This window comes from Trichomycterus rosablanca, chromosome 2, assembly GCF_030014385.1.
Source record: "Trichomycterus rosablanca isolate fTriRos1 chromosome 2, fTriRos1.hap1, whole genome shotgun sequence".
Taxonomy (NCBI): domain Eukaryota; kingdom Metazoa; phylum Chordata; class Actinopteri; order Siluriformes; family Trichomycteridae; genus Trichomycterus; species Trichomycterus rosablanca.
Genome location: NC_085989.1, coordinates 34143935 through 34171900, shown reverse-complemented (window position 1 = coordinate 34171900; position 27966 = coordinate 34143935). Strand labels below are relative to the sequence as shown.

General features: G+C 40.6%; 1 protein-coding gene across 1 annotated transcript in view; it reads left to right on the top strand.

Moving 5' to 3' along the window:
- Positions 1–696: 696 nt before the first annotated feature.
- Positions 697–27966, top strand: part of hpca (hippocalcin) — a 63692-nt gene continuing 36422 nt past the window's right edge. Inside the window, exon 1 of the mRNA XM_063014626.1 lies at positions 697–833. The gene's annotated coding sequence lies outside the window, so the exon portion shown is untranslated. The remainder of the gene's footprint in view (positions 834–27966) is intronic.

Below are 27966 nucleotides of genomic sequence, written 5' to 3'. Positions count from 1 at the left end.
CCAAGATGACAATGCCAGGATTCATCGGGCTCAAATTGTGAAAGAGTGGTTCAGGGAGCATGAGACATCATTTTCACACATGGATTGGCCACCACAGAGTCCAGACCTGAACCCCATTGAGAATCTTTGGGATGTGCTGGAGAAGACTTTGCGCAGTGGTCCAAATCTCCCATCATCAATACAAGATCTTGGGGGAAAATTAATGCAACTCTGGACAGAAATAAATGTTGTGACATTGCAGAAGCTTGTGGAAACGATGCCACAGCGAATGTGTGCCGTAATCAAAGCTAAAGGCGGTCCAACCAAATATTACAGTGTGTGACCTTTCTTTTTGGCCAGGCAGTGTATAAGGCATATCAGAATGAAAATATTTGATAGCCTATACTTGCCTTTAATTATCATTCTAATGAAACTGACTTGTTTAGCTGTGTTTGTATTAGAAATTTAAGTCTAGCTCATTTTCACACGTGTTTCTCTAACCGCTGTATCTCTATCTAGCACATTTGCAGCTGGCTGTATAACTCGTGTATATTATAGGCTATTATTAAGAGTAATAGTGGTAGTGGTTGGATAGGGAGCTAGGCATCATAATAAACCGGCCCGCGTGATCCTTCCCCCCCTCTCTCCCTCTCCCCGCCTCGCTTTAAATGCGCTCCTTCAGTTCCGCGTCCTGACCCAGTACCTGAATCTTCTCCTCTTGTCCGTCTGAAGCTGCGAGTCGCGCGGTAACATGCAGCGCGGAGCTGGGCAGCACTGAACGATAAACAAGCCCGAATACACCACCCAGTCCGGTTCACCTCCACGTACAGGCTCAGCGTGCGGATTTAGAAGTGGTAAGGAACGGTCTTATATTCAGTCTGAGCTTTATTTTCATCTGCAATATTGATACGGGTGTAAATTATTAACGAGGGCGGCTGCAGCATCGCTGTGTGTGTGTGCATGCTGCCATTCTGTCCGGTATTGTTGTACTCGTCCAGCGTCGTGTGTGAGCTTCCGTTCGCAATGCCAACAACGAACTTGGAACCGTTCTGCATCTGTGCTATTTCGTATACTCGACCAGGATTGCACCCATGTAACACACATTGTGGTATTATTACAAGCAGTGAGATCTGGTAAGGAGATTACTGTACGACATCGGGTCTAGGTTACCTAGCGTTTACTCCAAGTGGTCAGTAGTTTGTGAATGAAACATGGCTCTGCTCTAATGCAGTGTATCGTTTTGCCAGCGAGAAATGACTGTATCGTGGTTATCAAGCTGCTTTCTTACTGAGGCTATTGTTGTTTTATTATTGGTACAGATTTAGAAAGGAAAAAACAGAGTTTGCAGCAGGAGCTTGGGGAAGATGTTGTAAGTAGGGGCTCGAAGCGTCAGTGACGCAAGTCAGATGGATGCACGCACACGCTCAAATATTTATTTCCTTATTTATTAGGATTTTAACCTCATGTTTTACACACTTTGGTTACATTCATGACAGGACACAAGATTCATGAGTTTACAAGTTTAATGTCAAACACAATCATGGACAATTTTGTATCTCTAATTCACCCTCACTTGCACGTCTTTGGACTGTGGGAGGAAACCGGAGCTCCCAGATGAAACCCACTCAGACACGGGGAGAACATGCAAACTCCAGACAGAAAGGACCCAAACCGCCCCACCTGGGAACAAACCCAGGACCTTCTTGCTGTGAGGCGACAGTGCTACCCCATTAGCCACCGCAGCCCGGCTAAAATAAATATTCCAAACAAGCAGCTTGGCAGCAACATTGGCAGCAGTGTTACCCACAAAACTATGAACTTTATCTGCTGATGTTACAGATGCTGAATAATCGAACTTTCACTTTACGTTATCAGTAATTCATGTCCTGCTTGCATTTTGATGTTCTGCTGTGATGAAGCTTCCAAAAAAAAAAAAATCTGTATATAATTTATGCTGAATGTTCATGGTGCACTTGCATTACAGTTGACATCTTTTGGATCATAGTACTTTTAAGTTGCACCCTGAGCCTCTGTAAACAGTGATGTGTAGATTGTGGATACAACACGCTGTTAGAAATCTGGCAACCTTTGGGTTATTTTAAATGCAGTGCCATTGAATGGCCGATCTAGTGCTTAGATAATTTGCATCCTAAACAAATATTTAATCAATATATGGTATAAATACCTGCAAATAAAAAAAAAGTAATAATGCAAATTAAATAAATAAAGATATTTAGGCATTGTAGGGAGTAGAATATACACACTGTTTAGTATATAGAATGGTATCTGGAACATTCCCTGGAGCATTCCTTCTTGTGCAGCCTGATACAGCAACTTTCATGCTGATGCATTATGCAATTTTACATTCATTTTATTAGTTTTATATTTCTATTTTCATTTTTTTACCCTCTACTCACCAAAGTCTTTAAAGAATACTATAACCCTGAGGATCAACAAAGCAGTGGATATGATTTGTAGCATTCTGTTATACAATTAAGTGTTTGTAATTGATTCCTCATACTCGTATGAAGTGCCTTTACTGCTTTATGTTGCAAACTGTTTAAAAAATAAAAAAAAATGCAAAAATTAGATACTGTATATGCACAGTAATGCAACAACCTATGATGTATTACTCTTACATTTTTTTTACTTTACCATATACTGTACTTGTGAACACATCCTTTTAACTAAGTTCTTTTAATTGCTAAAGCAAATTGGTAACATTTATCTGCTCATTTTTTGTTGGATTTCTTTGCATCTGATCTGTTCTTAGACATTGTGCTTAAAATATTTAGATAATGAACTCTGGTTTAAATGGCAGGGCATAGGAAATTGAAATTTTGATCATATGCTGACAGCCTGTTTGATTAATATGTCATATGTGCACACTGAGCAAAATGTACCTATTACCTTTTCTATTAATTAGACTTTTGAATGGTTTGGGAACTGTGGTCACTAATTGTTGCAATTTTGTCATTGTTGTCTGAGTCTCCTCTTTAAGATGCAGCATATTTTTAAATAAAAGACAGCCTTTCAAGCACATGCATTCTGTGTCTTTAAAGCAATGCCTGGCATCATCTTGCTGAAATAATCATGGTCGTCCTGGGAAAAGATGTTGCCTTAATAGTAGCACCTGTCTTTATAATTCCAGTATACATCTCTGTGTCAATGAAACTTTCACACTTATGCAAGTCATCCATACCATGGGCACTGATGCATCCCCATACCATGACAAATGTTGGCTTTTGCACCTTTCACTGCTAACTGTCTGGATGGTTTTTTAATCTTTGGCACAGATAACTCATCCACCGTCTTTCAGACTGTCCGAGATGAGCTTGGGCACAGAGAACTCTGAGGCGTTACTGCATAAAATTGATGTACATTTAATCAGCTCTGGACTGTGTTAAGTGACACTGGATTTCTGAAGGTGTCCAGAGCCCATGTGGATATACCTATTAGAGTAGCATAATGATTTCACATAAAATGTCGTCTAAGAGCTCAAAGGTCATGCACATTCAAAAGTGGTTTTCGGCTTTGACCTACATGGACTGAGATCTCTCCAGATTCCCTGAACCTGTTTTGAATATTATGAACAGTAGATGGTGAAAGACTAAACTACTTGAAATCTTGCATTAGGACTGATTAGCAATTCTCTCCTGAAGATTGGCACAAAGCTGTGAGCCAAAACCCATAATTGCGTGTAAATGGCTCCTTTATTCCCTAATCATGATTCCCTCACCTGTTACCAACTGACTTGCTATAGACATTAAATTCTGAACATGTCTCTATTAACAAAATACAATTAAAAATTGTTTCTTGTGATTTAGAACATAAGATTCTTTGTTTTATTGCGTTTTTCGAAACACTCCAACAAGGACTCTCCCAGGACCACTACAGAGAAGGTATTATTTAGGTGGTGGGTCATTCTCAGCACTGCAGTGACACTGACATGGTGGTGGTGTGTTCGTGTGTGTTGTGCTGGTATGAGTGGATGAGACACAGCAATGCTGATGGAGTTTTTAAACACCTCACTGTCACTGTCACTGTCAAAATATATCCAGCCAATGGCTTTCTGTGGGCAGCGTCCTGTGACCACTGATGAAGGTCTCGAAGATGACCAACTCAAACAGCAGCAATAGATGAGCAATCGTCGAACAAAAAGAGACACTTTGTCCCACAGCCATACCCACTGATCAACCAATCTCCAGGGTGCACAGCCATCACATCCTACCTGGGGTTGGGAAATAGCAAAGTGACTTACAGGAAATACACCCCATGCAGTAAACAATTCCATTTGTTACAGACACAAAACAATTTAGAACTGCCTTACCCTCACTCATGGTTCTGACTCTGCACAGGGGGTCATTGCACTATTTTTTCTACTTGAAGAATTTAAAGATTGCAGAAGAGTTGCTGTGACAAAAAGTGGATAGATGTTGAATAAAATTTGCATTTTTCCTCATGTTACACATACTAGAAATGTGTCTTGGCAGATATACAGTGTATCACAAAAGTGAGTACACCCCTCACATTTCTGCAAATATTTTATTATATCTTTTCATGGGACAACACTATAGAACTAAAACTTGGATATAACTTAGAGTAGTCAGTGTACAACTTGTATAGCAGTGTAGATTTACTGTCTTCTGAAAAAAACTCAACACACAGCCATTAATGTCTAAATGGCTGGCAACATAAGTGAGTACACCCCACAGTGAACATGTCCAAATTGTGCCCAAAGTGTCAATATTTTGTGTGACCACCATTATTATCCAGCGCTGCCTTAACCCTCCTAAGCATGGAATTCACCAGAGCTGCACAGGTTGCTACTGGAATCCTCTTCCACTCCTGGTGGATGTTAGACACCTTGAACTCCTCCACCTTCCATTTGAGGATGCGCCACAGGTGCTCAATTGGGTTTAGTCCATCACCTTTACCTTCAGCTTCCTCAGCAAGGCAGTTGTCATCTTGGAGGTTGTGTTTGAGGTCGTTATCCTGTTGGAAAACTGCCATGAGGCCCAGTTTTCGAAGGGAGGGGATCAAGCTCTGTTTCAGAATGTCACAGTACATATTGGAATTCATGTTTCCCTCAATGAACTGCAGCTCCCCAGTGCCAGCAACACTCATGCAGCCCAAGACCATGATGCTACCACCACCATGCTTGACTGTAGGCAAGATACAGTTGGACACCATCTGAGCCAAACAAGTTTATCTTGGTCTCGTCAGACCACAGGGCATTCCAGTAATCCATGTTCTTGGACTGCTTGTTTTCAGCAAACTGTTTGTTGGCTTTCTTGTGCGTCAGCTTCCTTCTGGGATGACGACCATGCAGACTGAGTTGATGCAGTGTGCGGTGTATGGTCTGAGCACTGACAGGCTGACCTCCCACGTCTTCAACCTCTGCAGCAATGCTGACAGCACTCATGTGTCTATTTTTTAAAGCCAACCTCTGGATATGACGCCGAACACGTGGACTCAACTTCTTTGGTCGACCCTGGCGAAGCCTGTTCCGAGTGGAACCTGTCCTGGAAAACCTCTGTATGACCTTGTCCACTGTGCTGTAGCTCAGTTTCAGGGTGTTAGCAATCTTCTTATAGCCCAGGCCATCTTTGTGGAGAGCAACAATTCTATTTCTCACATCCTCAGAGAGTTCTTTGCCATGAGGTGCCATGTTGAATATCCAGTGGCCAGTATGAGAGAATTGTACCCAAAACACCAAATTTAACAGCCCTGCTCCCCATTTACACCTGGGACTTTGACACATGACACCAGGGAGGGACAACGACACATTTGGGCACAATTTGGACATGTTCACTGTGGGGTGTACTCACTTATGTTGCCAGCTATTTAGACATTAATGGCTGTGTGTTGAGTTATTTTCAGAAGACAGTAAATCTACACTGCTATACAAGCTGTACACTGACTACTCTAAGTTATATCCAAGTTTCATGTCTATAGTGTTGTCCCATGAAAAGATATAATAAAATATTTGCAGAAATGTGAGGGGTGTACTCACTTTTGTGATACACTGTACATAGTACATTCATGACGTATATCTGAATTTACATACATAAGGTCGTTTTTACTCTGTACTTCTAAATATCTGACAGATTAATAACATTAGTACCATGTTACAAAGCAATTGTTGCCAATCTGAGAACAGAGACAATTGCAGTAAAAATAATCAGCATCGTTTGCTCATTTCAGCATTTTAACTTCTATTCCCCAGCGTTATGAGAGTCCTTTTGTTGGATTTTTTTTAAATGTCCAAATCCTCCATTTATATTTAGTGTGAATTAAGTAAGGCAATTGGCTAAGCCATGCAAGCATCTTCACCCTCTTGACTTCTTATGACTGTGTGTGAGTCTTTGTCTTGTTGAATTTAGTTTCTTGGCTGGAGTTCTTCTCAAAAATTTCCTAGTAAATCACTTCATTTATGTTTTCTTTGACAATTTGTAATGCCCCAGCAGTATCTTGTGCTAAAAGTATCCCCATACTATGATGCTCCAGTCTCCATACTTTACTGTGGGTATGGTGCTTTTCGGATCATACACATAATGCAAACATGACAAGAGAGATTATGGCCTGATCAGAGTACAATCTCTAGCACGTTGGTGCTTTTTAGTAGAGGAGTGTTGCATGGTTTGTATGACCAAGTGCAATCAGAGAATTGCAGAGCAGACATTTCAATAATATTTTTCATGTACCGTGTGTTCCTGCTGTTTTCAGGTCATCCTGCAACTATTAATGACTACTTGCCTTCTTCATACTATACTGATCATTAGTTTAAGAGCATGTTATTGAATCTTGCATAGTGCATTTGCACAGGATGATTATAAAAGAAAACTTAAAGGTGTTTGTTTAGGCTGTTTTGGTCTTATTCATTTGGGTGGTGTTTAATAATTTTGGCTGTAAATTTCTTAAGCTTCATCACCTTTACTATGAATGCCACTTGTTGCAGTTTGCTTAATACTATTTTCTGCTACATTAATACCAATGTATGTTTATAAGATTAAAGTATAAAAAATTTAAGTCAGAAGACAATGCAGGTGAACTTAAAGTGGAGTTATGTACCAAAAGTATATTAAAGGAAAGTCTGCTAAAAAAGCTTTTTGTTATCCTAACTTAAACAAAGCTTACAGTAGTTCACTAGACTATACTGGAACTTTGACTGTAGTTGGGTTCTGTGGTAAGATGATCCATTTATTCATTCATTACTTCAATTATGTAATTATTTTAACCCCAGTTTTCTCCTAATTTTATCTAGTCGTATTCAATACCCAGTAATATTTTGCCTCTACTTCTGCAGACCTCCACTCCTGACTGAGAATGGCTTTAACTAACATATGCCCCCTCTGAAGCATGCACAGTAGCCGATCGCTTCTTTTTACCTGCACAAGGCGATATAGATAGATAGACAGACAGACAGACAGACAGATAAATAGATAGATAGATGGATGGATGGATGGATGGATGGATGGATGGATGGATGGATGGATGGATGGATGGATGGATGGATAGATAGATAGATAGATAGATAGATAGATACTTTATTGATCCTTTGCAGGAAATTTCTAAAAAGATTCACAGGAATATCTATATACATGTAAACATTTGACGTTTTTTATTTAATAGAGAAAACTGTATCCTGCACAGAGAGTCACGCACAGATCCCCATTAATCCCCCATCTCTGTATAGGCACCATCGATCAGCCAGCAGTGACCATAATTGCAGCAGTTATGAGGAATTCCATCAGCCCTCCCTTCCCCAGACATGCCACTTATTGTTCGTATAGGCACCCAGCCAGCCGATAGCAGAGCTGGGATTCAAACTCATATGTTTGAAACGTCAGCTGATGGGCTAGCATTTTTTTTTTACTGCTGCACCACCTGATTGCCCTGATTATGTTATTATTTTAAATAATTGTTGGAATCAGAGCCAGTCGTGGAAACTGGGCAGAGAGCAGGAATTTGGATTCTCCAATCCACCCGCTGTTATGTGTGGACAGAGTGGACATAAAAACTCCACGCAGACAGTAACTGAAGGCAGGGAGAAAGTGCAACTGGATTTTGTACAAAAATAACAATGACAAGTATAATCAGGCAGGTTTGTGTTATCACTGCCTTACTATTTAATATTATTAGCCTGATGACAGACGTCAATTCAGACTGTTGATAAAAATCTGTATTTACTTGCATCAGATGCGTAAGACGATTTGGACTTATGAATGAAACAGTGTGATTAGGAATGGCATATGGACATGAAGCCATTGATAGAGTGAGTGCTATTCGGCTATGCCTGTTGATAAGAAGGTGAAGAGACAGGACAATCCCCAGTGCTCGTACGCACAAGCTTGCATTGGATTGCACTGGATGTCTTCAGGCCATATGTGATTAATTAGACACATGGAGGTGGAACACCATGTGAAGCTTGTGCTTAAAGTCTTTGTGCTTTTTCTGTACTCAGTTCTTTGAGTGCTGACATTCTTTTTTATGTGAGTTTGTGTCTTTTTCTTAATGTTTTACATATTATGTACTCTATTATAGATACAATGTGGATACAGTATTTTTAATAAAATGGTAAAATCTGTAAGGCAGCAACGTGGCTTGGTGGGTAGCACTGTCGCCTCACAGCAAGAAGGTCCTGGGTTTGATGCCCAGGTGGAGTGGTTTGGGTCCTTTTTGGGTGAAATTTGCATGTTCTCTCCATGTCCAAAGACATGCAGTCAGGTTAATTGAAGATACCAAAGTCCTAGGTGTAATTGTGTGTATGCCCTGTGATGAACTGGCAACCTGTTCAGGGTGTTTCCTATATTTTGACTGGTGAATCCTACCCACTGCCACCCTGAATAGGATAAAACAGACAATGAATGAATGAATGAATGAATGTTAAAATCTAAATCACATAAATATAATCATATGGCCCTACTAAAGTGAACAAAGTAGACATGTAATTTGCTCAGTTCTAATTTGTTGAGGAATTGAACTAGGGATAGTCCATGTTTACTCACTCACTTTATTAACCGCTTATCCAATTAGGGTTGGGGGGGGGGGGGGGGGGGGGGGGGTCGGTGTTTGCTGGAGCCTATCCCAGCTTTTCAATGGGCACAAGGCACACAGTAACACCCTGGATGGGGCACCAGTCCATCGCAGGGCAGACACACATACACACACCCATTCACCTATAGGGCAATTCAGTGTCTCCAATTAACCTGACTGCATGTTTTTTGACTGTGGGAGGAAACCGGAGCTCCCGGAGGAAACCCATACAGACACGGGGAGAACATGCAAACTCCACACAGAAAGGACCCAGACCGTCCCGCCTGGGGATCAAACCCAGGACTTTCTTGCTGTGAGGCGACAGTGCTACCGACCAAGCCACCGTGCCGCTCGGATAGTCCATGTTGTTTTATTAAAATACATTTTAATTAATATTTTAAAAGCATTGTAATATAAGACAGATTTCACAATGGTCTCTCCCCTAGCCATATTCTGAAGTAATCATCTCCACTTATCTGTGCTGTGTCTGTACTCTGGCTGTCTATCTTTTAAACTCACTCTCCATGTGGGCATTGCAAATTAAAGATGACAGTAAGTCAGGGTTGCTGTATGGGTGTGGATCCCATTAACAGCATCATTTTACATTACTTAATGTGTGTGATAGATGCATAATGCATTTGTCCATGCAGTATGATTTCCCTGTTGTTGCAAGTCCTTATATCTCTTTTCCAAAGTGTTTTGGGCGTCATTGTTTGGCTCAATCATTTTTTATGTAACGTCAGATAGAATGAATGCCTGTGAATGCCTATCATCACACATACATGGAAAGATCCCTTGAAACTCCTTACAAACAATGATCCATTTTTTAGGATTAAACTCAGTCCTCTAGGACCCACATAACTGTGAGCCTAATTAAAATATTTGGATCTATAAATGTTAATAAATATATACAAAAAATCTTGTCTTTTGGCCATCCCATAATAACAGACAGCTAGTTTTAATATTTATTAGCCTGCATAAAATACAAGTGGGATTTTTTACATATAAAAAAAATATAATAAAAAATAATAACCTGTCAAAATCTGTTTATACATTTAAAAGTGAAATGACTTTAAATACATTTAAGGTATTTAAATAGAAGTGCTTGAAATTTACTATTACAGTGGTACCTTGAAACTCAATGTCAGTTGGGACTGGCGTTGAGTTTGAAAGGCGTTGAGTTTCAAGGTATTTTTTTCCCATAAGGATGTTTGGGACACCTGTTAATGTGTTCCATGGTCCCATGGAACACAAATATAAAAAACACTGAAATAAAAAGCTGATTCTTAAAATTTTTCAGAACCCCGAGCTGTAACACAAGTTTAAAAGTGAAACACAGCTAAACACAGATACATGTGGAGCTTTCAGAATGGATTTGACAGTTATTCCACAGAAATGCAGATTCGTCTCATATGCGCACTTTGATAACATGTTACTGCACAGTTTAAGCCGAGCTCTGAACAAAGCAACTGTTCATTGTTAATTTGAAATTAAATAAATAATTAGTTTTTTTTAAAACTAACTGAACAGATTGAGTTTAGGGGAAACGTTGAGTTACAAGGTACCACTGTATTTATAATAGTCAGTTAAATCGAATCGTCTTGGTGGCCGTGAGAGCTCTAGTAACCAGTTACAAGTTTGAAAGCATTGTTAGGAAAAATCAGCCTTGCCTGTCTATCACCTAACCACAGTGCCCCTACAAATGTGATTGCAGATTTATTACAGAGTGTGATTGCAGAATGTATTGAAGCACAGCATCAGGACTGTATGTGGTCTTAACCACCAGCTGAGAGCCCTTCATGAACCATCTTCAAAAAATCTGTAGCACTAGTTTCAACCCCTTGGTTACACAAGCAATTACTCTCAGGTCTGCAGTTTATTCTAATGATCTCATTATAGTGTTATAACAAAATGCAACAAACACAAGATTTAGGTTTAAAGAAGGATGCAGATAGTCTTTAAAATTGGAGTGCAGTTGCTTTTTTATATATCAAGATTGCAGACACGCTCAAACACATTATAATATGCAACTAATCAAGACCCTCGATCAAATTTTGGGCAATACTGCTGTGCTGTGGTTGCTTCCATGTCTTAAAGTGTGGTGTTTAAATAGAAGAGGAGGGCGGCACAGTGACTTGGTGGGTATCACTGTCGCCTAACAGCAAGAAGGTCCTGGGTTTGATTTTCAGATGCAGTGATCCAGGTCCTTTAATTGATTAATCTAACCAGTAATTACCTATTCTGTCATGAATGTAACCAAAGTGTGTAAAACATGACATTAAAATCCTAGTCCTAAAAGAGGATGCAGCCTTATTCTAATGGTATTTGTTTAGTGGTGCAGTGCACTGCAGGAAGTGTGGTTAAGGGGAAATGGCATCTTGGTCATACACACATTTTTTCCACTAATAAATTTTAATCTAGTGACCCAAGTCCCAAATGTCATGTGAATCAGTGCACTACAAACCATTTATGGCTAATGGTCCCATGTAACTAAGAAAAAAAAATGTTTTAAAGCTTTACCTGCCAGAAGTATTCGGACACTGAAGCATTAAGTGTTAAACATATCTTTCAAAGATCATGCATTAAAGAAGTGTTGCCCTCACTTTTATAACTTCCACTGTTTTGGAAAGGCATTCCACGAATAACTTATGTGTGAGAATTTGTGAGTCAGTGAAAAGGCATTTGTGAGTTCAGACACTAATGTTGGATAAAACAATGTTGGATTTTCTACTCTATATTCATGGTTATAAAAGAACAAACCAGCTTGTTAGCACTATAGCTGCTAAAATGAACCACAAACTCAAACAGGCAGTTGTAGCCTAGTGGATATGGTGCTGATTTAGTAATTAAAAGGTCAATGGTTCAAGCCCCACCACTGCCAGGTTGCTTCTGTTGGGCCCTTGAGCAAGACCTTAGCCCTCAGTTGCTCAGAATGTGTACTGTAACTAGTGTTAAAAGTATTTGTAGCAGTTACAGTTGAAATATACACCGATCAGGCATAACATTATGACCACCTTCCTAATATTGTGTCGGTTCACCTTTGCTGCCAAAACATCCCTGCAACTGTGATGCACTGTGTATTCTGACACCTTTCTATCAGAACCAGCATTAACTTCTTCAGCAATTTAAGCAACAGTAGCTTGTCTGTTGGACCCTGTCGCCGGTTTTCCACTGTTCCTTCCTTGGACCACTTTTGATAGATACTGACCACTGCAGACCAGGAACACCCCACAAGAGCTGCAGTTTTGGAGATGCTCTGACATCACAATTTGGCCCTTGTCAAACTCGCTCTAATCCATCCAATATGCTCGCCCATTTTTCCTGCTTCTAACACATCAACTTTGAGGATAAAATGTTCACTTGCTGCCTAATATATCCCACCCACTAACAGGTGCCATGATGAAGAGATAATCAGTGTTATTCACTTCACCTGTCAGTGGTCATAATGTTATGCCTTGTCAGTGTAAATCTACCACATACATTATGGCTCCAAGATTTGTGGAGCCATAACATTTTTTCATATTTTTTTAAATATTTTTAATCATAAAATTTTTTCTCTGGGTATTAATATGGTCTTGTCCCCCTGTATTTAATCCTAAAGCAGCCTCCTCTCTTTAACTAAAGCTTTTTACTAGATTTTTATGTAGGAATTTGCTTCTATTGGGCTACATGTATTAGTAAAGTTGGGGGCAGATGTTTAGTAAGCCTGGCACACCAATGACAATTAAAATTTTTCTTTTTATTTTAACTTTGTGCACAGTAATACTGTCATGCTAAACATCAAAAGTATTAGCCAGACTGTTGCCAATAGATGGATGCACAGTTTTTACTTTATCTTTAATGCTACACCACTATTTCTTCACCACAACCAAATCACTCCTGAGTTGAACGGGGTGTGTTTTACACTACTCCTCAAGCTTGGCATTGCACTTTGTGAGTTATGAATGTAAGGAATGTATGACTCCTTTGAAAAGAAAATAAATAGAATGAATGTGAATGTAATTTCTAAAGCAGTTTAAAATCTCAGTAGTGAGAGTGTTACTATCAGGTATGGATCGAATTACTTAACAGAACTAGAACTGGATTAAAGTGAGCATGTAGTGGCCACTTTTGATTGCAGAAATGGAGACCAAGAAAGCAGCTCTCGGCACAAAGGCTGTTTATTGTAACACATGATATTGGGTGAAGAGGACAGTCTTGCTGAGAGAGCAGTTTATATTGAAGATGTGTATTTTTAGCATGCTTCTTATCCAGACAGGAAATTGGATAGTGGGGTCTATAATGTATCATATAACATACTTAAAATATTTTCCCAAGCCCTTAAGTTAAGGAGGGGTTGGAGATGATTGTGCAATCGAATAGAAATAATTCCTTTGCCTCTGCTTTTTTGAAAGCATGCCTGTGACGATGCCCTACCCCAAAACTAGTACAGAACTGATAGCAGGTATGGTCTTGAGCATTAAGACTAATTGTGAAAATTACCTTAAGGAGCTATAGATAAGATCCGATCTGTTTTAGTTGAGGATGCAGCATGTAATTGGATAAAAATGTTTACTATGGTGATTATTTTGAAATAATGGAATATTAGCCATTATTTTAAGCCTGTCATACAATATCTGGACACAAGTATTGAGACACCGCTTCTAATTATTGAATCCATGTGTTACAGCAACAGGTTACAGATGTAATAAATTAGTTACATAAAGGAAATCTATGCTTTCAGGGGTCTTCTTTAGGGAAGACCCTTTAATGTTCAAGTCAAGTCAACTTCATTTATATATATTTTTACAATAGACATTGTCTCAAAGCAACTTTACAGAATCCAGGACCAACAGATACAAAAACCCCTGTTGAGCAAGCTGAGGGCGACAGTGGCAAGGAAAAACTCCCTTAAAATTACAGGAAGAAATCTTGAGAGGAACCAGACTCAGCAGGGACCCATCTTTCTTGGGTGGCCTGGAAAATAATTTGAATAAATAGGATTTACACAATATCATACACACACAAATTAAAATGAATTAAAAGTTATAACTAGCAATAAATAATTGGAGTTATTATTCAGTCCAGTCTGTGATAAAGTCTGTAGTGAGTTCTTGACATTCTTGGTGCACATTCTTGACATCCAGCAGGAGCAGCATTGTTGGCATGGCAGTCTCGACTTCATTCCTTAACCTCGGGCGGGTAAACAGGTTTCCATCAGAACCACCTCAGGGTAAAACAACAAAAAATGTAGCTAAAAATGTAAAATGTGAATTAAGTAAAATTTCAGTTTTACAGAGAGTTGCTTTAGATTCCGGCACCCCTAATTATTACAGCATAACTAAAAGGGAGAGCGAGCAGGTAACAAGGTCATGAAGGCTTTCACAGGACATCAGCGCCCACCTCCCCACCGTCATCAAACCTGATTGATCGGACAAGAGAGGCAGAACGACAGCAACCCAACATCCCTGATCACCACAAGTTTCTATGACCAAGAACCCCCAAGCTCTCGCCTTTGTCTATATTTGGGGTGGACAGCTCCGGCCCTAGAGTCCAGAAGCTGGATGCAACCCGAAGGCAACACCCAGCGCCAGCAAATCTGACAAAACATGCGAGCACCTGACCGCCCAGACCCCAGATCTCCAGGACCAGAGCCACACACCCCTAGTCTGGAAAAAAAACTAATCAAAAGCCTGAGTAAATAAATGTTTTCAGTCTAGACTTAAATATTGAGACTGTGTCTGAATCCCGGACAGAGGCAGGGAGATTATTCCAAAGTTGTGGAGCTTTGTAAGAAAATGCTCTTCCACCAGCTGTGATCTTTTTAATTCTAGGAACTGTAAGTAACCCTGCACCTTGTAAACGAAGTGGAAATGCTGGGCTATAGTGATTAATAAGTTCACTCAGATACTGTGGAGCCAGACCATGTAGCGCTTTATAAGTTAGTAAAAGTATTTTGTAATCAATGCGGAATTTAACTGGCAGCCAGTGTAGAGATGATAGAACAGGACTAATATGATCAAATTTTCTAGTTCTAGTTAGCACTCGAGCTGCTGCATTTTGAACCAACTGGAGTTTGTTTATGGATCTACCAGAGCATCCAGTGTTCCAGCATAGTTGTGCCCCTGTGCACAAAGCAAGGTCTATAAAAACATGAAGAAAAGTTTGTTTTAAAGAAAATCAAATGGCCTGCACAAATCCCTAACCTCAGCACCACTGAACAGCTTTGGAATGAACTGGGACATCAGTTGAGGCTGTCATGACCAACATCAGTGCCCAGCTATACAAATGCTCATTTGACTGAATAGGCACAAATTCCCACAGACATACTTGAAAGTTTTGTAAGAAGCCTTTTTTAGCAGAAAGGCTGTTGTTAGCTGAAACAATCACATAAAGGACACTCTATTTTAATAAATTGTTTTTGTAATTAGGGTTGGGCGATATTGCCGATTTTCATACCGTCATACCGTCTTCAGGAAATACCGCGGTATACGGTATTACCGGGAAGGGGGGGGTTGTCGCGGATAAGCTTTACAGTGTACACACTTGAGTGTAATTACAATATTTCAATGATTTATTATAAAAACGTCAAACGTCAAACATTGCTTATCTTATCTGATCTATAATAAATACGCATAAGTATAAATGCATGTGTATCAATTACACTTTAACACAAACATTAACACAACATTTTGGCATTGTAATCTCTCTCTGCCCACACAAAACAGAATAATAGCAGGCTACACACTTCAATATATTTCAAAAGTTAACTGCTTAGTTTATAGTTACAGATATTTCTTAAAAGTGTATGAACGTGTACGATTAGTTATGCCTGTAATCCAGAATTAAGTTCTATACCGTAACAAAAAATATGAATGTAAATGTTCATGTTGCGATGACGGTGATGTAAAATAATGTTAAAATAATTCAAAGTCCAAACATTTGAGTGGTTAACGAGAACACTACTTTACATGTCACACAAGCTCAGTGCAAAACACGAACACGGAAACGGTACAAATCCAATCTCTTCCCTACACACTCGCTCCCTACGCCCTATAGTGCGCTTAACATTCTTAAAGGGCCAGACAATATATTTTATAATTCACATTACCCGACAGGTGAGACATTCTTTTTTCTTAATATAGCGCTTTTATTTAGGAAAAAAATAGTTCTTACATAGGCAGGAAAATCTATGGCAGACAAGAGTCAGAACAGCGGATTGGGCGTAACGTTATTATTACTGTTTGCTCCTTTTTCTCAACACTTGTGCTCGATTTACACTGAAGATATATTTAGTAAATAAGTACATGTCCGTGCATGCACGCGCTTGTGTTCATTTCCGGTTGAACTGATAAAAAATGTTGATTTTGAAAAATTAAAAGACGAGACGTTTTTCAGTTTCTGCTTGTTAGCTCACAGCTAACGCTAGCCAGTGTGGCTCTTCACTCGTCTCTCTGTGTTATCACCCCACAGCCAATCAGTGAGCTCCAACCGCCTACCCCTCCCACCCCTCCCACCCCTCCCTCACTGTGGATGCGCGCATGTCCTAAAGCCTCAGTTATCAAGGTAAACCTGAAGCAGAAATTTGGCACTTCACAAATAAAAAATACCGTCACCATTTTTGAATACCGTCACCATTTTTGAATACCGCGGTATACGGTAATATCGTCATACCGCCCAACCCTATTTGCAATACTATTATGCATTTTCTCCTTTTTTTCTACAGATTTGTAGTTCATCCAATTTTTACCCAATTGCCTTATGCTTCCTCTCTACTGGTGCTGATCCCCGCCCCTGACACACGCCCCATCTGACACGTGTGCAGTAGCCGACTGCATCTTTTCACCAGCATGAGGCGGGTTCATATGCGGATCAGCTTTGTGTACAGAGAATCACACCCTGATCGCATTATTCCTCTACTCTGTGCAGACGGCATCAGCCAGCTAGCAGAGGTTGTTATTGCATCAGTTATGAGGTCCCTATCCAGCATTTCCCTCCCTGGATGAACAACAGCCAAACATTGGTCACACATTCGATATGATGTATTCAAAATCCCAGCTCTGGTAGGTGTTTAAATGCTTTTGACCATATAGTGTGTATTGCACAAGAAGTATGGAACGGTATCTGATTGGACACTATGGCTGCTTGCACTAGGTACACTTAAGAGATGTCTAATTCTTTAATGTGTAAATATACCCAAAAGGAACAAAACTAAAGCGGGCATACAGCTGACATATAAAGGCTTTTCCTGGCAACATATGGGTAATGTAGATGCTAAGCAGTTTTACTTTTATACTGGGGAGTGCAAAATGCAAAATATCCAAGTTATTTTTGTAGATACACACAAATCTGTTCAGTCAGACTCCATACTGGCACAAAACTATGTCTGTTTATAATTGTAATGCATAATAGTTGCATCGTTTATGATTACATAAAATCAGTACATAAAGTTTTTTGAGTTTGAGTTAGAACTGTGATGCTCTTTCTACAGCCTGAAACAGAACTGGTGCATGTGCACTAAAGATGGTTAAGAGTTGCAAATTACTCTTCACAACTTGTCTCTACTCTTAGTACAAATTAACAGTTAGCTGTTATAAATAAATTAAAATGACATTTTTGTCAGATTTTTTCAGTTATCAGTTAGTTATTGACATACCATTTTTCTTATAAGCTAAAACATATGCACAACTGATAGTTATCGGATATTAGAGTCATCACAGTCAACAAACCAACTTTCTCTATAATAATGGTAATGCTTTTGAAAAGAGATGTCCAGCAAGCTAATGATTAGGTGTCCACATGCTCTAAACTACATAGTGTATGTACTTTCTATATCTGTGTTTATACATTTTAGTACTTTCATTTCTAAGATTGCTATCACAGACATTGTAACCCAAAATAAATCTTGTGGTTGACTTGAGAATCACTCAACTGTGTATTTTTCTTTCGTCCTTTTTTCCACCAAGCAACTGTTTTCCATTACAGCAGTACATATTTTGCAGTTGCTTTCTGCATTTCCACCCTTTTACAGAAGCATGATAAACACCACAAGATGTTCTAATGCTAAAATGACTGGAGTCTGAGTGCTTCTCATTAGGGAGATGGAGTTACAGACGGATGGGAAACGATCAGCTTTGTGAGCCAGTAGCTGATATGATACTGTTTCAGTTTTTACTGCAGTGGGTGTGAAATATTTTATGGGAACTGATTGATTTGATTTGTATGGCCTTTATTTGATTTGATAGACTTTGCATTTATATTGCTTCATAAAACTTTATGAGGGATCTAAATTGTCACAAGAATCTAACATATTTTTAATCAGTCTAAACAAACAAGATCTAAGCTCTCAAGTAAATCCTGAACATATCTAGGATTTTCTTTTCAAGTTTGTTTCAATAAACTCTTTAGTAACTGGAAGAGGAAACATCAAGCTGGATCCAAACAAAACAAGGGACACAACAAATACATGATTAATTACATTAAATTAATTACAACAGTCAAAAGGTTATTGTGAATTATAAGTAATATACTGGATCTCTGATGTAAACATGGTCTTGAAAACTGTAGATTTGTACTTTAGGGGCATTAAATATTTTGGGCACAGTGTTTCTTGCATTTACTTTGACTTTTATTTTATTGCCGACTGTATGAACCCAACCTATTTCATGCTTTTGTCTGGTAAGTTTAGTTTCATTTGTTAATACAGACCTGATTTATGAAGTGCTGCAGAGATGGTTGCCCAACAGGTTCTCCTCAGTCTGAACAGGACCTTTGGAACTCTTTTAAAATGAAAGTTGGGTTCTTTCTTAACTTGCTTTTTGATTGGTTGTCCAACTTTATGAAGGTTCAGGGTTGTGCCAAGCTTCTTCCATTTAAAAATGATTAAAACCACTATTTAAAAGCCGCTCAGGTGGCGCAGCGGTAAAGTACTGACGGCGCCTGCACAGGGCTGAGGAATAACATTGAGGGGGGTGTGACCCTCCGTACACAGTGTCTCTCGGTGTATGAACTCGGCTCGTGCAGGTGAAAAATGCAGGCTGTACTGATTGCGTGCCGGAGGGGGTGCAAGTCAGTTGAGTGGCGTCCTCAGTCAGCGGCAAAAGGGTCGAATCAGTAAAGAGGACGCAATCAGGGTAATTGGACACGATTAGAATGGGGATAAAAGTTTGGGGGAAAAAGTGGGGAAAAAGTGGGAACCCCCCCCCCCATTATTTAATATCCTTTCCCTGATCTACTCCCTGCCCCACTTTGATTGCAGAGCTCCATAGACAGTTTCTATATGGCTTGTGTGTGTCCTGGCAAATGCAGTCTAAATTATATACTCAGGTGTGTGCTTTACACTATACTAATAAGCCAAAACATTAAAATAATTCACCTAATTTGCTGAATATCTGACCCACTGAGACATAGACTCTGCAAGACTTCTGAAGGAGTCCAATGGTATTTGAAACCAGGACATTACTAGTGTTCAGCAATAAGAGGTGGATCAGCTTGATGGCCCTCATGTCCTTTGGCATCAATAAGTATCGGCCACTCAAAAACTGTCTGTGGTTCATCGCTTGTCTTTCATTGGACCACAGTCGGTGGGTGTATGTGAGACACAGTTCTCTCGTAAATACGATTAGGCTCTTATTAAAGATATTCCTGTCTATATCTGCTTCATTCAACATGTTTACTATAAAACAGCCCAACATTTAATATATCCATTACCATGCCATACACAATTGTTATGAAAGTGCCATTCATTGCCATTAACATTTCTGAGAGTTGGTCCTTATGTGTTGGCTAATTATGTCCAGTCAATTCAAAAAGCAACCAGTGAACTCTTAACTGAGTTCTAGTCACATCTCAAGTATAAGCAGCTGGTTGCAGCTGTCCACAATTCTGAGTGGCAAAACAAAAGGTCTGAATAATTTTCTCCCCGTGTCTGCATGGGTTTCCTCTGGGAGCTTCGGTTTCCTCCCACAGTCAAAAAACACATGCAGTCAGGTTAATTTGAGACACTGAATTGCCCTATAGGTGAATGGGTTTGTGTGTGTATGTACAGTATGTCTGCCCTGCGATGGACTGGTGCCCCGTCCAGGGTGTTACCCCCCCCAGCCCCCCCCCGCCCCCGTGAACCTAACTGGATAAGCGGTTAAGAAAGTGAGTGAGTGAATATGCCTGGCATCTAAATATTAAATTGTGATTATGTGTCATAAAAATGATTACAGGTTTTAGGCTCATGTGACAGACCTATGGTGCTGTTTAGGGCATGACACTTTTTTGAGTCCTAACTCAACGAGAGTCATTTTCTCTCCCATGATCACTCAGCCAAGTGAATGAGCTGCTGTCCTTGACCTCAATACTGATTTACCCTAGTCCAGAAGGTACTGTTGGAATAATTTCCATATGGAGTCTGGCAAACTATGTTGTGTGGAATTAAAAATGGAACAAAAATCAGCTGAGCTACATTTAGCAGTGATTGTGGGCTGGATTTCTTAAATTTGAACTAAAACAAAGTACACAATTATTTGTAGGTATACTTATTTAACCACTTTTTATTATTTTTTTATGTGTCCAGTGCAAATATCCATTTTAAAGCTTTTTACATGGTTTATTTGAATACAAACTAAAGGTATGTATTTAAACATAAACAAATATGTTAATGTAAGAAAAATACTGCATAAAATAAATAACATTAATACTTCATTGCAAAGTGACTGGAATTTACAGCTTTAAAGTGCCATTGTGGTTCACTTTGAACCTACTCCTTCTGGCAAATTATTTTTCTTTTCTCATAGTCAAAATAGCCTCTATGATGGATTTTTATTAATTAATGAATAATTCATAAATTCATTCATTCAGTGATTGTTTTACCACCTCTTTATCCTGGTCAGGGTTGCGTTGGATCTGATTTATTTGGCAAAAGACAGGTTGCCAATCACAAGGCACACACACACACACACTTTCACACCCAGTGCAATTTTTAGTAGCACCAATTTGACTGACTGCATGTCTTTCAGTTCCTTCTTGCTGTGAGACAACCACGCTAACCACTGCGACACCGTGCTGCTCTTTTGGAATCCAGTCGTCACTTATTTTGGCTTCATGTTTTTATTTGCCATTTTTTTTATTTAATTTATCCTGATCCATGTATGTAAACTTATATATGTTATACCCCTGTACAGCTTGCAAAGAGGCAGCCTTATATCATAATGCTTCTGCTGCCGTCCTTCATAGTATGACGTTTTGGACTCATACTCATAATCCTGCTTTATCCAAACAAGATGATTTTTTCCATTAAGTTTTGTTGAATATATATGGTGCATCGTTAGAAAGTGTCCCAGCTTTTCTGGGGTAACAACAATATTAATAACAAAAACAGTATATTCAACTCAAACCTTGTTGTCCATTTTTGTTTTGTCTCTTTTATATTGTGGAGTAATGAAAACATACCTTAGATGAAGCTCAAGACATTTACAGTCCTTTTGTTAAGGGCGCTTTAGTCACTTTATTCCTTGAAGAAATTTGAAATGGCTAAGCCGCTCCTGTTTGGACCCACCACAGTTACAGGTTTCCTCCTTTAGAGATATTGGCTCCCACTAGGTTCAGATAAACTCCTTAAGCTTTAGAAATGAAATATAGCATTTTAAAGACTTATAAACATAATTTCTATTTATTTGGCTTAACAATGAAATGGACTAGTTGATTAAGGCAATTCTTAACAAGGGTTTTTTAAGGGTTAAATATGTTCTCTTTCTCTCTCTCTCTCTCTCTCCAGCGGCTGCTGGTTTTTCAAAGAGGGGAAGCTCATTGTCGGCTTACATCATAAAATTTGTCAATTTATTTACACATAAATTCTGCCCTCTGTTCCTTTTACAAGAAAATGGCCTGAAATGGGTTGCAGTTTGTCTTTCGACTTCACTCGCAAAATCCGCAATGGGACTGAAGCTCCTAGTGATTAAGTGACTAATGAAGTGTATTGCTTTGGCAATACGAATGTCCCTATTTGTCATGCCAATAAAGCTTCTTTTGAGTTTGAGTTTGAGAAGTGACGGTGTAGCGCTCAAACGAGCTGTCAATCAAAACGGGATTCAGCCTTTCCACTGATCCTCCAATCATCTTGCAGAAGCTCAGCGTCCAGACCCGCCCACAGCCCCATTCACCCCCAGAGACGCTCAGCGTCCGGGGGCGGGACAAAATCAAGGCATTTATCCAACGACCGTCGAGTTTCGGAGCATTAAAAAAAACAACTCAACGCAGTCCCATAGAAGTGAAGAGACGCTCAGCTTCTGCGGGAAAATGCATTGACGCTACGGGAATGTATGAGTTAAGTTAAGAAAATCGAGTCGATTTGTGATAATTAGCTGATTCTGAACGAACTCGTCTTCGAGATGAACGTGTTCTAACGCATTTGTAGTCAATGAAATGTTAACACAACTGTACATATTTGACCATTTAATTTTGGACATTTTAGGGGAAGCTGAGCTTCTCTTGCAGTCTTAGAGAAATCGTCACTGATATATATACAGGGTGGGCCATTTATATGGATACACCTAAATAAAATGGGAATGGTTGGTGATATTAACTTCCTGTTTGTGGCACATGAGTATATGGGAGGGGGGAAACTTTTCAAGATGGGTGGTGACCATGGCGGCCATTTTGAAGTCGGCCATTTTGGATCCAACTTTAGTTTTTTCAATGGGAAGAGGGTCATGTGACACATCAAACTTATTGAGAATTTCACAAGAAAAACAATGGTGTGCTTGGTTTTAACGTAACTTTATTCTTTCATGAGTTATTTACAAGCTTCTCTTTGTTTACAGCCATTGACATGTCGCAGAGGTTAACACGTGAGGAGCGGATAGAAATTGTGTTGATGTCTGGTGAACGCAGTACCCGGGTCATTGCAGCAGATTTCAATGCAAGACACCCTACGAGACCACCCATCTCCCATGCTACAGTTAGCAAACTGTTTGCAAAGTTTCGTGAAACTGGTTCAGTGTTGGATTTGCTGAACATTTTGTTCAGTGATGAGGCAAACTTTTATGTGAATGGTGAAGTTAACAAACAAAACCACCGCTATTGGTCTGACACTAACCCACATTAGATAGATCCCTCCAAGACTGTTGGAACACAAAAATTGATGGTATGGTGTGGTATATGGGGTACAAAGATAGTGGGGCCATTCTTCATCAATGGAGACCTCAAGGCCACTGGATATTTGAAATTGCTACATGATGATGTGTTTCCCTCTTTATGCACTGAATCTGGCACGTTCCCTGAGTTTTTCCAGCAAGATGGTGCACCACCACATTATGGGTGTCAGGTCCGAGCATTCCTAGATGAACAGTTTCCTGGAAAGTGGATTGGTCGTGTGGGCCAGTTGAATGGCCCCCAAGGTCTCCCGATCTGACCCCCTTAGACTTTTATCTTTGGGGTCATCTGAAGGCAATTGTCTATGCTGTGAAGATACGAGATGTGCAGCACCTGAAACTACGGATACTGGAAGCCTGTGCTAGCATTTCTTCTGCGGTGTTGCTATCAGTGTGTGAAGAGTGGGAGAAGAGGGTTGCATTGACAATCCAACACAATGGGCAGCACTTGTAAATGGGTCAGAAACTTGTAAATAACTCATGAAAGAATAAAGTTACGTTAAAACCAAGCACTACCATTGTTTTTCTTGTGAAATTCTCAATAAGTTTGATGTGTCACATGACCCTCTTCCCATTGAAAAAACTAAAGTTGGATCCAAAATGGCCGACTTCAAAATGGCCACCATGGTCACCACCCATCTTGAAAAGTTTTCCCCCTCCCATATACTAATGTGCCACAAACAGGAAGTTAATATCACCAACCATTCCCATTTTATTTAGGTGTATCCATATAAATGGCCCACCATGTATATATATATATATATATATATATATATATATATATATATATATACACTGCTCAAAAAAATAAAGGGAACACTTAAACAACACAATGTAACTCCAAGTCAATCACACTTCTATGAAATCAACCTGTCCAGTTAGGAAGCAACACTGATTGTGAATCAATTTCACCTGCTGTTGTGCAAATGGAACAGACAACAGGTAGAAATGAGAGGCAATTAGCAAGACAACCCCTATAAAGGAATAGTTCTGCAGGTGGTGACCACAGACCATTTCTCTCTTCTCTTCCTTTCTGGCTGATGTTTTGGTCACTTTTGCATTTTGTCAAAGCTCTCACCCCTAGAGGTAGCATGAGGCGGTGTCTACAACCCACAGAAGTTGCTCAGGTAGTGCGGCTCATCCAGGATGGCACATCAATGCGAGCTGTAGCAAGAAGGTTTGCTGTGTCTGTCAGCACAGTGTCCAGAGCATGGAGCAGATACCAGGTGACAGGCCAGTACACCAGGAGACGTGGAGGGGGCCGTAGGAGGGCAACAACCCAGCAGCAGGACCGCTACCCCCTCCTTTGTGCCAGGAGGAACAGGAGGAGCAGTGCCAGAGCCCTGCAAAATGACCTCCAGCAGGCCACTAATATCCATGTTTCTGCTCAAACTGTCAGAAACAGACTCCATGAGGGTGGTATTAGGGCCCGACGTCCACAAGTGGGGCTTGTGCTTACAGCCCAACACCGTGCAGGGCGATTGGCATTTGCCAGAGAACACCAAGATTGGCAGATTCGCCATTGGCGCCCTGTGCTTTTCACGGATGAGAGCAGGTTCACAATGAGCATGTGACAGACGTGACAGAGTCTGGAGACGCCGTGGAGAACGTTCTGCTGCCTGCAACATCCTCTAGCATGACCAGTTTGGCAGTGGGACAGTAATGGTGTGGGGAGGCATTTCTTTGGAGGGCCGCACAGCCCTCCATGTGCTAGCCAGAGGTACCCTGACAGCCATTAGGTACCAGGATGAGATCCTCAGACCCATTGTGAGACCATATGCTTGTGTAGTGGGCCCTGGGTTCCTTCTGATGCATGACAATACTAGGCCTCATGTGGCTGAAGTGTGTCAGCAGTTCCTGCATGATGAAGGCATTGATGCTATGGACTGGCCTGCCGGTTCCCCAGACCTGAATCCAATCGAGCACATCTGGGACATCATGTCTCGTTCCATCCACCAATGCCACGTTGCACCACAGACTGTCCAGGAGTTGACTGATGCTTTAATTCAGGTCTGGGAGGAGATCCCTCAGGAGAACATCCGCCGCCTCATCAGGAGCATGCCCAGGTGTTGTAGGGAGGTCATACAGGCACGTGGAGGCCACACACACTACTGAGCCTCATTTTAACTTGTCTTGAGGAATTTCCACTGAAGATGGATCAGCCTGTAATTTGATTTTCCACTTTGATATTGAGTATGATTCCAAATCCAGACATCCATGGCATAATAATTTTGATTTACATTGATCATTTTTATGTTATTTTGTTCTCAACGCATTCCACTATGTGATGAATAAAGGATGTGTTATTTTAGTGTTCCCTTTATTTTTTTGAGCAGTATATGTGTGTGTGTATATATATACATATATACAGTGTATCACAAAAGTGAGTACACCCCTCACATTTCTGCAAATATTTTATTATATCTTTTCATGGGACAACACTATAGACATGAAACTTGGATATAACTTAGAGTAGTCAGTGTACAGCTTGTATAGCAGTGTAGATTTACTGTCTTCTGAAAATAACTCAACACACAGCCATTAATGTCTAAATGGCTGGCAACATAAGTGAGTACACCCCACAGTGAACATATCCAAATTGTGCCCAAAGTGTCAATATTTTGTGTGACCACCATTATTATCCAGCACTGCCTTAACCCTCCTGGGCATGGAATTCACCAGAGCTGCACAGGTTGCTACTGGAATCCTCTTCCACTCCTCCATGATGACATCACGGAGCTGGTGGATGTTAGACACCTTGAACTCCTCCACCTTCCACTTGAGGATGCGCCACAGGTGCTCAATTGGGTTTAGTCCATCACCTTTACCTTCAGCTTCCTCAGCAAGGCAGTTGTCATCTTGGAGGTTGTGTTTGGGGTCGTTATCCTGTTGGAAAACTGCCATGAGGCCCAGTTTTCGAAGGGAGGGGATCATGCTCTGTTTCAGAATGTCACAGTACATGTTGGAATTCATGTTTCCCTCAATGAACTGCAGCTTCCCAGTGCCAGCAACACTCATGCAGCCCAAGACCATGATGCTACCACCACCATGCTTGACTGTAGGCAAGATACAGTTGTCTTGGTACTTCTCACCAGGGCGCCGCCACACATGCTGGACACCATCTGAGCCAAACAAGTTTATCTTGGTCTCGTCAGACCACAGGGCATTCCAGTAATCCATGTTCTTGGACTGCTTGTCTTCAGCAAACTGTTTGCGGGCTTTCTTGTGCGTCAGCTTCCTTCTGGGATGACGACCATGCAGACCGAGTTGATGCAGTGTGCGGCGTATGGTCTGAGCACTGACAGGCTGACCTCCCACGTCTTCAACCTCTGCAGCAATGCTGGCAGCACTCATGTGTCTATTTTTTAAAGCCAACCTCTGGATATGACGCCGAACACGTGGACTCAACTTCTTTGGTCGACCCTGGCGAAGCCTGTTCCGAGTGGAACCTGTCCTGGAAAACCGCTGTATGACCTTGGCCACCATGCTGTAGCTCAGTTTCAGGGTGTTAGCAATCTTCTTATAGCCCAGGCCATCTTTGTGGAGAGCAACAATTCTATTTCTCACATCCTCAGAGAGTTCTTTGCCATGAGGTGCCATGTTGAATATCCAGTGGCCAGTATGAGAGAATTGTACCCAAAACACCAAATTTAACAGCCCTGCTCCCCATTTACACCTGGGACCTTGACACATGACACCAGGGAGGGACAACGACACATTTGGGCACAATTTGGACATGTTCACTGTGGGGTGTACTCACTTATGTTGCCAGCCATTTAGACATTAATGGCTGTGTGTTGAGTTATTTTCAGAAGACAGTAAATCTACACTGCTATACAAGTTGTACACTGACTACTCTAAGTTATATCCAAGTTTTATTTCTATAGTGTTGTCCCATGAAAAGATATAATAAAATATTTGCAGAAATGTGAGGGGTGTACTCACTTTTGTGATACACTGTATATATATATATATATATATATATATATATATATATATATATATATATATATATATACTGTATATACAGGGGTTGGACAATGAAACTGAAACACCTGGTTTTAGACCACAATAATTTATTAGCATGGTGTAGGGCCTCCTTTTGCGGCCAATACAGCGTCAATTCGTCTTGGAAATGACATATACAAGTCCTGCACAGTGGTCAGAGGGATTTTAAGCCATTCTTCTTGCAGGATAGTGGCCAGGTCACTACGTGATGCTGGTGGAGGAAAACGTTTCCTGACTTGCTTCTCCAAAACACCCCAAAGTGGCTCAATAATATTTAGATCTGGTGACTGTGCAGGCCATGGGAGATGTTCAACTTCACTTTCATGTTCATCAAACCAATCTTTCACCAGTCTTGCTGTGTGTATTGGTGCATTGACATCCTGATACACGGCACCGCCTTCAGGATACAATGTTTGAACCATTGGATGCACATGGTCCTCCAGAATGGTTCGGTAGTCCTTGGCAGTGACGCGCCCATCTAGCACAAGTATTGGGCCAAGGGAATGCCATGATATGGCAGCCCAAACCATCACTGATCCACCCCCATGCTTCACTCTGGGCATGCAACAGTCTGGGTGGTACGCTTCTTTGGGGCTTCTCCACACCGTAACTCTCCCGGATGTGGGGAAAACAGTAAAGGTGGACTCATCAGAGAACAATACATGTTTCACATTGTCCACAGCCCAAGATTTGCGCTCCTTGCACCATTGAAACCGACGTTTGGCATCGGCACGAGTGACCAAAGGTTTGGCTATAGCAGCCCGGTCGTGTATATCGACCCTGTGGAGCTCCCGACGGACAGTTCTGGTGGAAACAGGAGAGT